Here is a 13,890-nt window from a genome sequence, read left to right on the forward strand (position 1 = left end):
AGTTTTCTCCAGCTGGTCCCAGAAGAAGAGGTCAGAGCTCTGAGCGTGAGAAGGACTCGTCCCGCCTTGAAGATGGAGGCGGGAACGCAGGTGGCCCCTGTGGACAGCCAGAGGGAAATGGGGACCTGCGGACGGCCACGGGAACTGAATTCTGCCCACGAGAAAGGGCTCGGAAGCGGGTTTTTCTCCAGAGCCTCCCGGTGAGAACTCAGCCCGGCTGACACCTTGGTTCAGCCTCGTGAGACCCTGAGCAGAGAACCCAGTCTCGCTGCGTGACCTCTGACCTACAGAACAGCAAGCTAGTAGATGGGCAGTGTCGAAGCCCCTCGCTGTGTGGTGATGCTTCCGCCACCTGGCAGTTGGGCCGTTCCTGTCATTAAGGTAATTAGCAGCTGATTACACGGCCAAATCAGTTTGGGAGTCTTCTCATTTAGTGAGCTCTCCAGCATCTATAATTACTTTTTAATTTTAAAAAACTTTTCATTTTGAATTAATTTCAGACTTACAAAAATGTTGTAAACAGTACCAAGAGTTCTCAAATACCCTTCACTCCAATTTCCCAATTGTTATATAAACACAGCACAATTATCGAAATCTGGAAATTAACACTGGCACAATCCTATTTAAATTTCCCCGACTGTCCTACTGGTGTCCCCTTTGTGGTCCAGGACGCAGTGCAGGAACCCTTCAGTCCTCCTCAGTCTTTGTCCTTTGTGATTTTAACGTTTTCGAAGAAGTACTGGCTAGTTATTTTGTAGAATGCCCCTTATTTTAGGTGCCTGATGTTTCCTCAGGATTAAATTCAAATTATGCATTTTTGGCAAGAACACTGAAGGTGTCATCCTGTGTCCTTCTCAGTGCCTTGTGTCAGGAGGCACACAGTGTCGATTTGGTCTGTCACTGGAGGCGTTCACTTTGATCGCTTGGTTAAGGCAGCTGCCGGGTTTCTCCCCAGTAAAGTTGCCTTCTTCCCCTTTGTCATTAACAACTACCTTGTGGGAGATACTGTGAGACTGTCAGTATCCTGTTTCTCATCGTATTTTTGCTCACTAATTTCAGCAACCGCTGATGATTCCTCTGTGAAACAATCACTACTGTGGGATTTGCCAAACAGTGACTGTCCTAGTCTACGATTCCTTCTACATTTATTAGCTAGAATTCTTTTTCTTTTTAGAGTTTTAAATCTTTATCTTTTTATTTGGGATTGAAGCTGAAGAATAGTAAACCAATTAGATAAAAAAGCAAAAAGTCTAAATATCAGTAATTGTGTTCTACAGCTTCTCCATGAAGAATAGTATTAGAGGGAAAACACTTTAACTGAAATAAGAACTTTAATTACAATATGAGGTAGTTATGGAGAAATGCTGTTTTTGATACTTGGAAAAAATTTGAGTTGATGCATTTATATGAATGGCAGGATTTTTTTTTAACATCTTTATTGGAGTATAATTGCTTTACAGTGGTGTGTTAGTTTCTGCTTTATAACAAAGTGAATCAGCTATATGTATACATATATCCTCATATCTCCTCCCTCTTGCATCTCCCTCCCACCCTCCCTATCCCACCCCTCTAGGTGGTCACAAAGCACCAAGCTGATATCCCTGTGCTATGCGGCTTATTAGCTAGAATTCTAATAATTTCTATAAATTTTAGAAATCATTAATTTCCATAAATCCTAGAATTTGTGAGGAAGAGCGTTCCCTCTGCTCCCACTTATTTACTCATGTACCTATTTCTTTACGTCAGGGTGGACTCACAGAGTCTTTATTCTATGGGTCAGAACCCATTGCCATCATGATTTATCTTGTTGCTCAAACTGTCCCAGAAGAGCCCTTTCAGGTCGGCCCCCGGGTCTTTCAGACGCGTCCCCGTCACTTGTTGGCACCTCAGCATAAAAGTTACTTATCTCTTGGCACCCTAACATGTTCCAGGCTCATCTTTCCTGCTCCAACCCGCCAAGATCTCCTGGGCCCTTTAATCAGAGAACGGTATTTAGAAACCAAGATCTGTGAGTTAGACGTGTCCATAGGACTGTTTTTTTTTTAAATTTTATTGACGCACAGTTGATTTACAGTGTTGTGTTAATTTCTGCTGTTCAGCTAACTGACTCATATATATATTCTTTATATATATATATATATATATATTCTTTATATATATATATATATATATTCTTTATATATATATATATATATATATTCTTTTTCATATTCTTTTCCATTATGGTTTGTCACAGGATATTGAATATAGTTCTCTGTGCTATACAGTAGGACCTTGTTGTTTATGTATCCTATATATAATGGTTTGCATCTGCTAATCCCAAACTCCCAATCCTTCCCTCCCCTAACCTCCTCCCCATTGTCAACCACAAGTCTGTTCTCTATATCTGTGATTTTGTTTCCGTTTTATAGATATGATGATTTGTATCATATTTTAGATTCCACATATAAGTGATATCATATGGTATTTGTCTTTCTCTTTCTGACTTACTTCACTTAGTATAATAATCTCTAGGTCCATCCATGTAGCTGCAAATGGCATTATTTCATTCTTCTTTATCCATTCACCTGGTGATGGACCATCCATCCATGGTGATGGACCATTGTTTCCATATCTTGGCTATTTCCATAGAACTACTCTTAATGGTCATAGTTTTCTCTGATACTGTGGATCATTAATCTTTTCATAGTCACACACACACACACACACACACACACACACACACACAGACTCACATTTTGGTAAAACGCAGAGTCACTGGGAGCTCATCCCCCGGCAGCTGGACTTCTCTTGCTGCACTTGACCCCCCTGAACCAGCCCCTACGTTTCCTGGGCCAGCCACACACTCCCACCCTGTGCCTCCCCAGGAGTTCCTATCACTTACCTCCTCTGCTGGGACCCTTCCCATTCACTACCCTGGGGACCCTGAAAGTAGCCTCTCTCCGCTTCCAGCTCTATTAATATTAATATCATTAACAGTAACTACCTTTTGTTGGGTCCTTGTGCTCCAGGCAAACATGAGTTTGAATCCTTACAGCGATGCACAAAGAAGGCAGTATCCCCATTTATAGACCGACAACAGAGGCTCCAAGAGGGTGTATCACACAGCTAGAGTAGGAGGCACACTGTGGCGATTCTCACTCTCCACCCCTGCTCTTTGCGTCCACCCTTCCCCGTGCTGGCTGTAGGTCTGCCTTTTGGCAAACACCGAGGAGCTGGAAGCTTAAACCATGCCGAAGGGCAAAGAGTGAGGGGGCGGCCGGGCCATGGGAGCCAGTGCAGTGGGGACAGCCCCTGGTCTCCCCTCGCTGGCAGTTTGGTGGAGGCGGGGGTGGGCCCTGCCCCCGGCACCTTCCTCTTCCTTCCTCTTTCACACACACACACTTCTTTTTACCATTGTTCCTGACCCCCATCAAAAGTTCCCAGCCCCCTTCTTTGGCCTGGGAACCCTTCACCGGAGACAAAGCCTTACATTCTATAATTAGAGAGACAAGGCTTGAAAATGCAGATGCCCAAATACCTGGGAAGGGAAAGGCTGTGGTAGGGACAGTGAGTTGCCAGGGGTACAGAGTGTTAGATCTCTTCCTATTTGAGTGCTACCGTCCCTCTGAGAGGGCATGAAAGTCTTCTGCCTATGAATTGGAAAAGAAATCTGGGTAGGGGACCCTTTTCTTCCTGCAGTGAGAAAACCAGAGGCTGTGGCCTGGGCACTTCCTGCCAAGAGCCTGGGAACAGGTCACCAAAGCCAGGAGGAAGGCAGCTCATGCCCCGGGTAAACAGAGCCCAAGATTCTGATCTAGCTCCTCCGGGGCCTTCACCTCACCGCTAAGTTTCACTTTTCAAGGACGGTCTGGAAGCAGGAGAACCAGCTACATCCTTATGACCTGGGCACCCTGCTAGATGGGCCAGTTCTTAGGCCCCGCCCCAGACTGAATCAGAAACGGGGGCTGAGGCCCAGCGATCCATGCGGGCAGCCCTCTAACCTCCTCTCCTGCCTGCAAGTTGGGGTGCCTCAGGACCTCAGGTGACCTCAGATTATGCTGCTGGCGGTGACCATCCTAAACTGATGATAAACTGGGGCCTGGAGGAGGCCTTGGAGTTTCCTCATGGTTGTAGCAATTAGGCTAGATTTTAAACACACCACTTTGAGGTACTAAGAGGTCCTTAGGAGAGGAGCAGTGTTGAATCAATAGTGCATTAGATTAAGAACAGAAATGTCAGCAGACACAATTGAAATTTGGTGAACACTGATGAAATGACTTAGTTTATGACTCATGCTACATTGTTGACAGGGCCTGGGAATTTATTCTCAATTTCAAATTGCTTCCAATCTTTCCTCCACGTCTGAAAACCAGAGGGCCATGACCCACCACGCCAGCCCAATTCCCCCCAGTGCTGGCGGTGGTGAGATAGTGCTTCAGCAAATCCAGCCGTCCACGCCACTCTTATCTCTTGCGTGAACTTGCCTGGGCTGTTTCTTCCCTTCTGCAAGGGACAAGCAGAAGCCCTCTGAGTTATAAGATGTTGACTTCAATCCTTGCTGGCTGCCTCTGACTGGTGGTGAAAGAACAAATGTTCTCAGGATTGTTAAACAAGCACTACAAAAATCTGAGAGGGCTGCTCTCTGAACACAGGATGGTAACCAGACTGTAAGGAGTCCTGCGTTCTTTTTCCTGCTGGCGTTAGACTCAAAGCCGAGGTCAGGCTGCATGAACCTGAACCCTTCTGACACCCAATGTGTGGGTTTTCCACACCAACAGCCAGTTGTCCAGCCCTCTGGACACTAACTGGATGTCCTGCAACTCAACTCCATCCTGAAACTACCAGGGTTTAGCCCACATCCCACAGGTTACGGCCTCAGTCCCACAAGACTGCCCCACTACAGATGCCCAGGGTACCCATCTTCTGTCCAATTTGGCTACGAAGTCTGGGGATCCTCCAGCCCTGTCCTTTCAGGTTCGATAATTTGCTAGAATGACTCACAGAACTCAGAAAAGTACTTCACTTGCTATTATCAGTTCGTTATAGAGGATGCAAGTCAGGAGCAGCCACGTGGAGGAGATGCACGGGGGGGAAGGTGAGAGGGCAGAGGCACGCGGAGCCTCCGTGCCCACCCTGGGTGCTCCACCCTCCCAGCGCCTCCATGTGCCCACCAACCAGAAGCTCTCCGAGCCCCGTCATGGTGGGGTTTTTACTGAGGTTTCATTTTGTAGGTATGATTGATTAAATCATTGGCCATTGGTGATTGAACTCAATTTCCAGTCCTCTAATCGTGCTTGGTCTTCTGGCCACCAGCCCCTCTCCTGAAGCTATCTAGGGGCCCCCAGCCACCGGTCCTCTCCTTAGCATACAGAAGATCACTCCAGAGATTCCAAAGGTTTTAGGAGCTCTGTGTCAAGAACCGGTGAAAAAGACCAAACATAAATTTCTTATCGTAGCACAATCAGCCATGTAAGTCCATAGGGCAGTAAAGGTGCCAACCAGAAGGGCGCAAGGCCCGTCCTCTCAAAGTGCATGTCCTCTGGCTTCAGAATGACTCACAGCAGTCTGAGTCCGAGATGTGCGGTCTTGACACTTCATCTGGCCTTAGATACAATCTGCCCTCCGTGGCAGCTAAGCCCACTGAGTAAAGTGCACGTCCACCAGGCATTATGGTCGTGGCAGGGAAAAGGGCAGAGGGAGCTGGCCATTGCTCCCAGCACTGAATCTGGGACTCCCCCAGCATCCCTCACTTCCTGCTCCTCTCAGGCAGACTGATGCCTACACTCATCAGGGCTCACCATCTGGATCTCCAGCTGGGTCCATGCAACAGTGTCTTCCCAGGAGGCTCTACCATGTTCCCAAGCCGGCTGACAATACAGTATCTGACCCAATGGCTACTTCCTTCTCCCTTCAAAAGGGGGTGGGGAGAGTTCGGACTATTAATCATAAAAGACAACAGGCTGAACAACTGATTCTGATTAAGAAAAGATTCAAAAAAAAAAACCCACCAAACCATTGGCTCTGACTTTTTCCAGCTCACCTGGATGGTTTTTTTCACTATACAGAAAGTGGGCCAATTGCTATCTGCATGGGTGCTTTAAATATTAGATCAGGAGATTGTGGCAACACCGGTCTTCAAACTGCAATGTGAAACAGCACTTGTCACAGGAATTAACTCTTACCTGACTGGAAGGATGACCTGCCTTTGAGACTTTTGAGTCCGCCAAATAATAAAGCATTTTCTCAGGTGCGGATCTTCCCAAAGGCAAAATAAATAGTAATGTGAGGGGTGAACCCCCTCCCCCATTTCTCTGGGTTATAGTTCCTTAAGTCCCACTACCATCATTATTTTTTAACATATTTATTGAGTTGTGTGTGGGATTGCTCCCTCCAGCCCTCACTTAATTTCAAGTCAAGTCAACCAGCCTTTGAGCGGACTCCTGGGTCTGAGGACAAAAAGATTAAAATGGAATAAAGTTCCCCAAATACTTCCAGGGATGATGTCCTCCAGCCGCCCAAAGGCGTGGATGAGTGAGTTGCTTTTCTTCCCGATCAGGAGTTTCCTTTCCGCCCAGGGGCGTCAGGAGAGGCAGGCCCAGCTCCGTTGCACGGCGTGGGGGGCTCGCGACCCAGACCCCGGCTCGGGCTGGGGAGGCCGCCGGCGCGCTGCCCGGCCGGGAGCTCAGGGGTTAAGCGGTTTCCGCGAGGCCCGCCCCGGGGCCGCGCTTCCCGCTTCGCCGCGGTTCCTCCCTCCGCCGGTGACGCCCCGGCCTTTGCCCAAATATGTCCCTTTCCCCCTCCCTCGCCCAGCACCCGGCGCCCGTAGGCACCCCCGAGCCGCGGGGCTGGCACTCGGACGTCGCCCGGCCTCGGTGTCCCGGGCCGGCCCTGCCGGGAGCTCCCCTCCAGGATGCCCTTCCGGAAAGGTAGGCGGAGTGCCCCCCCTAGCGCTCCCGGGCCGGGGCGGGAGACCTGCGCCGCCAGGTGCCGGGGGCGGCCGGGAGGGCGCGGGGCCAGGACCCGCACTGCCCCTCTCCTGCCGCATCGCCCCTCCGACCCCACGTCGCCCCCTCCGGGCACTCGGCGGCCGACCCCACGTGCCGGAGCCGGTGCGCAGAGCCGGCGCGCAGAGCCGGCGGCGGAGGCGGCGCGCAGAGCGCAGTCGCGGTAGTTGGACCGCACCCGGATTGCGCCGCAGCAAGTTCTGAGATGCAGGTGGAATCGGGTTCTCCCGGCGAACTGGAGATTTGGGGCGGGGGGGGGGTGGATTGTTCTACGGTGGCGAGAGGTTTGCAGCGTGGGGTCCCGGCGGCGCGCTCGGATTGCGGTCTGAGTCTCCGGGAGAGAGTGGAGGGCGAGGGGTTAGGGGGGGCAGCTCGGCGGTGTGGAAGCAGGTCCGAGTGCGGGTCCTGTCTTCGGCCTTTTCTACCCTCTGACTCTCGGGAAGTCATTTAACCACCCGGAGCCTCAGTTTCTTCATCCGCAAAACGAGCGCGTGACCCGGGACGGCCGTGTGGGGACCGGGACGGGTGAGAGGCGCGCGGCGCAGCATGCAGAGGCGCGGGGAAACGGCCGGCCGGCCGGCCAGGCAAGACCTGCCTCCCTGTGCCTGGCAGCTGGCACCCAGCGCCCCACCTGGCCCACCTGCACCGCGGGCTGGGTGCGCGAGGCCTGTCGGAAAATCCCAGATGCTCGCGGGTCCCCATTTACCGGGCAGGGCGATGGAGGCCCTGCTGTGCCCAGGGCGCTGCAGAGCTGGGCCGGGACTTGCCACCCTCAGGTCGGAGCCTAGGATGGAGGAGACTCGTTTTACTTTCCGAACAGAGCTGATTGGCTCCTCCTGCTTTTTCTGTTTGTGTTGGAAGGGGTTTGGGCTCGGTTACCCATTGTCACTCTGACCCAAGGCTTCCCCACCCCCACCTGGGTACCACTGACCGGGGCGAAAAGAGAGTAAGCCGAGACTCCCTCCCAGGCACCCGGGTACCTGGGACTGGCTGCGTGGCTTCCCGCCACTGCCTCCACCCCACCTTTCTGGCCGCCTCTTCACTTCTCTCATAATCCCGATGAATCGTCAGGTTAATGCTACGGTTGCCAGTATTACCTTATTGGCCTTTGTCCCTTAAACGGAGGTTGCTAAGGTGCCACTGTGAGGTCCTGGTTGTGAAGATACATGGTTGGCACTCCCTGTGCTGTGGGGATGTTGAGAAGGAAGGTGAAAGCCACGAGCAGGGACCGAGGCTTCAGTCGGATCCTCAGCTGATGACGTGTGGTCCCAAACTCACCGTCTTCATTGGCTCCATTATTCCATATATAACGGCAACGCCGTGTCCCTGGACGTTCCCCCGAGTCCCCAGCTGACCTCATTTAGCTGCAGTGTGAATGGTCATTTATCTGCTGTGTTCAGTGGCCTCTGGAGGCAAACTCCTAGGAGGCAAAGTGCCCGTTTACTTGTCACGGAGCTGAAGGGAGCTTTATGCAGGAGGCTTAAGTACCTAGGCTGTTGAGTGAGTGTTCACCTGTGAAGGTTTCCCTGTGTGATGGCATCATTAGGTCACATGCGACAGACATCTGTCTGCCCGCTGCCAACCACGTTAAGCTTTGATTTTTTTTTTCTAATCTGAAGAGAACACTGCTGCCTGGAGAGGTGAATCCTGCCCCTCCGTTCTGTGAATGCTGATTCCTAAAGGTCCAGGGTGTGAGAAACAGGCGTTGCTGGGTTTTCTGGAAGCTTTGGTGTGAGCCAGGGCAGGGGCCCTGGAGGGCTTGCTTCCAGCCCAAGGCAGAACCTCCCCACTTGGCTTGGTCGGAACCTCCTGTTGAGAAGTGAACACAGCAAGTGGAAATGATGGCGAGGCCGGGCTTGTTCAATCTGGTGATGAGACGTCATCTGGACCTGCCTGGAGGTGGAAAGGTGGGCCCGTGACCCGGGATATGGCACCCCACCCCTGGAACTGTCCCGATGCTGGAGACTTCAGCATATGTATATATATGGAATATATATACAGTATATATTCAGACTTCAGTATATATATACTCTTTTATACTTAAAAAATTTTTTGAACCATCTGAATCTACTAACTATTCAAAAAAAGTAATTTAAAAAGTGGGAAATGAAAAGACTTTTGCTTCTCGCCCTGCAAAACGAAGAGAAGCCAGATGGAGAAGGACTTCCTTGTAGCTAACGTCTAGAAGGTTAATTGACCGCTGATTCCCTTCCCAGGCTGTGTTTCTGTGTCTTGACAAGTAAGACTCGGGGACCAGCTGGGTCAGGGCCTGGCAGGAAGCACACGCCCGCTCATATAGGGCAAGTTGAGAAGAATTTAATGAAGGGCCTGTTACAAAGGTTTGGGTTAGGGTAGAGGAAAACCACAGGGGATATTGCAGAAGCCCAGGCAGTCCCACCCCAGGCCTGAGGGGTGAGGGTCGAGCAGTCACTGGAGCCAGTGGCCCAAGGGGGGCTGCCCCTCCCTGGAGGATGCAGACGGCTTGTGGCCCCGCAGAGGCCCCACGCTGCTCCCTCCCTCTGACCCCAGGACATGGGCGACCGAGGGACAGGGAGCCTGTCGTGTGTGTGCAGGTCAGCCTGCGGGGACCGGAGCCGGGTGGATTTGCCCTTCGTGACAGCGGATCTGGGGGAACAAACAGATGACCAGCTGATCTTTGGTACTCGTCCTGGGCCTTGCCTGTGAGAGGCTTGATCAATGGCACTGAATGTAATTAGGGCAGAGTTCAGTGACTGCACGCCACTCACTCGCTCGCTCATTGATTCGTTCGTTCGTTCATTCATTCATTCATTCATTTTCTAGACGGAGCGCCTGCTCTGCGCCGGGCACGCTCGAGGTTCTCTGTGAATGACAGACTTGGCAGTTCCCTCGCCGCAGTCACACCTCCCCGGCGTGGTCCACCTGCTGTGATCATGGCCAGCAGGGATCGTGTAGCCTGAGATGGGTGAATGGTGGGGCGGGGTGGCGGGCAGTAGCTGATGGTGCCCTTCCCCGCCGGCTGAGGGGATGGCATGCGGGCACCGCGTTCACACTCACATCCGCCCTGGCCTCTCTGCTTGGTGGCTCCAGGGTGCTGGGCACTAGTGGGGCGAACAGAGTCCGACCCTCAGCCCAGCTGCTGGAATTTTGAGATGGGCTTGAGTAAGAAGGAAATGCCCTGACGTGGACCATTAGGGAAACTCGTGAGAACAAAGGGGTGGGAAGAACTTAGGTGGGCCCCAGGAGGAAGGTGGTGAACGGGGTTATTAAAGCTGGAAACTTCTCCGTCTGGAGGATGTTAAAGGCAGGCTAGATGGTGATTTTCTAGGGGGTTGAGGAGTGCTCTGTTCAGAGACTGTGGTCTTGGCTAAATTCTCGAGGTCCCTTTCGGGTGGAGAAGCTGAAAAAAATGTCTTCAGATGGTGGAGTCCTAAGTATTCCTGCACATCCTACCTTCAGTAGGGATGGGGATAGGGGTGAAGGTTCTAATAATAAATAACAGTAAGAAACCAAACACACTTAGGGACCACCTTCCAGGTCCTGTGCTGAGTGCTTTGCATGTGTGCATTTGTCCTCACAACTACCCCAGGGGCTATTATTTCCACTGTGAAGGTGAAGGAAGTGAGGCTCAGAGAGGCTCCGTACACAACCGTCAACTCGTGTGCTGAGCAGCGCTGGACTGAGGCTCTGCCTTTCCGGCTCGGACCCCAGTGACGGGCTAGCCTGGGATGTGGTATGTGTGTCAGGCTGAGACCGTACAGTGTGATAAGTCTGCCGTTATGAACATCAGACGTCTTCCATGTTAGAAATGAGCCGAGAGACAGACTTAGATGCCTGACTCTTCTGAATCCTTGAGAGAGGCAGGTGGAAGGGATGGGACTGCACGTGGGGACAGTCGGGGTTCCCCTCTCTCCCGTGGCCCCAAGGGCACAGCTGTCCGGGGCTGGACTCATAACATGGGTCTGGTGTCGTGGAGATGATAGGCCAGCCAGATGTCAGGTCACAGCTGCCCAGGAACTGCCCCGTCCCCTGTTGGGCACGGAGGCAAAGACAAGTCCCACTGTTGCAGGAGATGCAGCACCTTAGGGGTTCCTGCAGGTGAGCTGCTTGCAGTGGGAACTCCATCGCAGTTAGGTCAGCATTTTTGGACCCAAATCCGGGACCTCTCCTTCCTTTCACTCCCAGTAGAAGTGCAAAGAGCAGATCCCGACTAGACTCGGCAGGGCTGGGCTGGTCCCTGGTCCTTTCATCCCTCCCCTGAGCTCCGGTGCTGGGCCGGCACCGCCCTCCACTCTGGGGCCCTGCGGGCGGGCTCTGTCCTCAGGCACACTTTCCTCCCTTGGGGTCTGGCAGCTTGCTGGGCAGGACGGGCTCCATTTCAGAGACTACTGCCCCAGGGAAGCACCCGCCAACCAGGCTGGGCCTGCCCGTTTCCATCAGGGCCTCTGTCTCCAGGTTTCCCTTCTGAATCCTCTGCTTTGTCTTCTCAGGCCTTTGATCCCTGGGCTGCGCCCTTCTAATGCCTTCCCATTATCTTAAAGTGCGTCCTCTGCTGTGGTCCGTGTCCTCAATGTCCAGTAGTGGCCACCAGGGTCCCTGTGCTCCCACATCTGTGCTTCCCTCCTGCATCGTCTCCCCTCTGAGGACCCAGCCGCACCCTCCTAGGTGCTGCCATCCTTCACGGTACATTTGCACACGTGTGGATATACACGTGGGCACGTGCAGGCTTCTGGTGGTTCCTTAAGGCCCTGCTCAAGTTCAAGTCTTCTCTGCCCTGTTTTCCATCTATTCTGTGCAGATGGGGCTCTTGCTGGCAGTTACTTGTCCTCACACTTAATTGTCCTCCATTTGGGGGAGGGTCTAGATCTCATGCTTCTGTCTGGCCAGGTGATAGCAAGTGCTTCATAAATCCTTTGCCTGGTTAATTTGTCCAAAACTCCATTTTCTTCTGCAGTGAGTAGTTGCAGAGCCGAAGTAAGACTGTCAGATCCCTAAAAGATTAGGGTCATCGTCCCACATGTAATTTAAAATAAAGACAATACCAAGTCATAAATGTAAGCAAGGCGGACACTCTTCTGATTTTTACTATGGTCACGATTTTGGTGCTTTTGGGTGAAATAGCAGGGTCCAAACAACAGTAACAACAGCACCTGATGCTGTGTGCCTGAGTGTGTTCTGCACCTTGGTTAGTTCAGACCTGGGGGCCCCGTGCAAGCAGGCGCTCTTCTCCTTGTGGAGCTAAAAGTACCACATGCTCAGGAATTGTACATCCGCGAAGCATCCAAGCATGTGTCATCCCTTTACCTCCCCTGCAAGGAATGTGAATCTTTAACTTCACAGGACTTTCCCAGGGCAGGGCCTGGGTGGTCACCTCTGTCCCAGCTCCTGGCACCTACGCGGGTGGCCTCCTGTTTCCTCCTTATCTGAATCGGATTCCTGGGAGGTGCCGGAATCAGCACCTGGGGGCCCTACAAGAGGCAGGCAGACTCTGTCTTCCTGTCCTTCCCAATTGCTGCATTTAGATGAAAGCTGGATAAAACGAACACAGGAAGTCACAAAGTCACAGGAGAAACCCGGGAAGAGCAGGGGGAGGGGCACAGGGAGTGAGGGGAGGGGGGAAAAGGAGGGGAGGGGAGGGGAGGGAGGTCAGGAGTGCTCCCACCCCAGGCCCCTGGCCGGCAAGCTGTTCTGCAGGAGTTGAGGTCCGAGGTCTGTAACCTAAGAGCCCGGGTCTTTTATAACCTCTGCCGCCCGGCCGCAGTGTGATGGTCCCAGGTGATGATCGGCAGAGACCAGGAGGAGGCGGAGCGAGTCGGCGTTTACAGACAGGCTCTTCTCTCAGTGTTTATTCATCATTGTTGGGACAGTCCTGAGAGCGGCTGGGGCAGGGCAGGTACCCACAGGTGGCAGAAGTGACGCGGAAGCTGCAGGAAGCAACTAAGGATGTGGGGCCGTGCCCTCAGCAGGAGTCAGATGTATGCTGTCGGGGAGACACCCCGGTCGGGCTCTGGGAGACCCAGTGGTGGCAGGTCCACCGTGTTGGTGACGGGCTGGGTCTCAGGGCCACCCCTGGATGGCGCTCGGCCTCGGTTGACCCATCTGGAAACAAAGGGGGTGAAGTGAGATTCCCTGCAGCTCCGGTCCAGAGACTGATGCTTCCCAGTTGCTGGGACGCTTGTCACACATGCGCCCCGTCTCCCCCTCCGAGCTCCTTGGCTAAGCCGGGCCACGGGAGGCTGGGGGTCCCCGCTGGGCCAGGTTCTCCAGGGACTCTGTCCCGGGCACCCTGGCCTGTCTCTCCAGCAGCTTCAGGCGGGAGGCGAGTGGCAAATGATGGCGTCTTGGGCGTGCGGTCTCTGGTCTCTGCACTCCTCTGGCTACGACTTCAGGACGGAAATTGGACCAAAAGGAAGTCGGCGTTGGAGCCCGCCTTCTGTGGAAGCACACGGTACCCTTCTGGAACCTGCCCGTGATGTCAGGCCGACGTCATCCTGGGTCTGCATCCTGCAGGGAGCTCGCAGCCACCATCTCTTTGCGGGTCTCCCCAGAGTCTAAAGGAATCACCAGTAGCAGGGCCTTCCGTGCGGAACTTCAGCAAAGAGTGACCGAGCCTCACGTGTTCACAGGGGGCCTGGGGAAGAGCTGTAGATCATGTATATCAAAAATCGAAGCCCCGGGGACTTCCCTGGCTGTCCAGTGGTTAAGACTTCGCCTTCCAATGCAGTGGGTGCGGGTTCAATCCCTGGTTGGGGAGCTAAGATCCCACATTCCTTGGGGCCAAAAAACCAAAATATAAAACAGAAGCAATATTGTAACAAACTCAATAAAGACTTTGAAAAATGGTCCACATGGACTTCCCTGGTGGTGCAGTGGTTAAGAATCCGCCTGCCAACGCAGGGGACACGGGTTCGAGCCCTGGTCCGGG

The 13,890-nt window shown here is 52.9% G+C and overlaps 1 long non-coding RNA gene across 1 annotated transcript; it reads left to right on the forward strand.

The window, feature by feature from the left end:
• Positions 1-6,754: 6,754 nt before the first annotated feature.
• On the forward strand, positions 6,755-12,023 carry LOC309655429. Its single transcript, XR_014260837.1, has 2 exons — positions 6,755-6,908; positions 8,606-12,023. It is a non-coding gene; the product is annotated as an uncharacterized lncRNA (long non-coding RNA).
• Positions 12,024-13,890: the final 1,867 nt, after the last annotated feature.

The sequence above is a fragment of the Balaenoptera physalus genome (assembly GCF_965194825.1).
Source record: "Balaenoptera physalus genome assembly, chromosome: 2".
Lineage (NCBI taxonomy): Eukaryota > Metazoa > Chordata > Mammalia > Artiodactyla > Balaenopteridae > Balaenoptera > Balaenoptera physalus.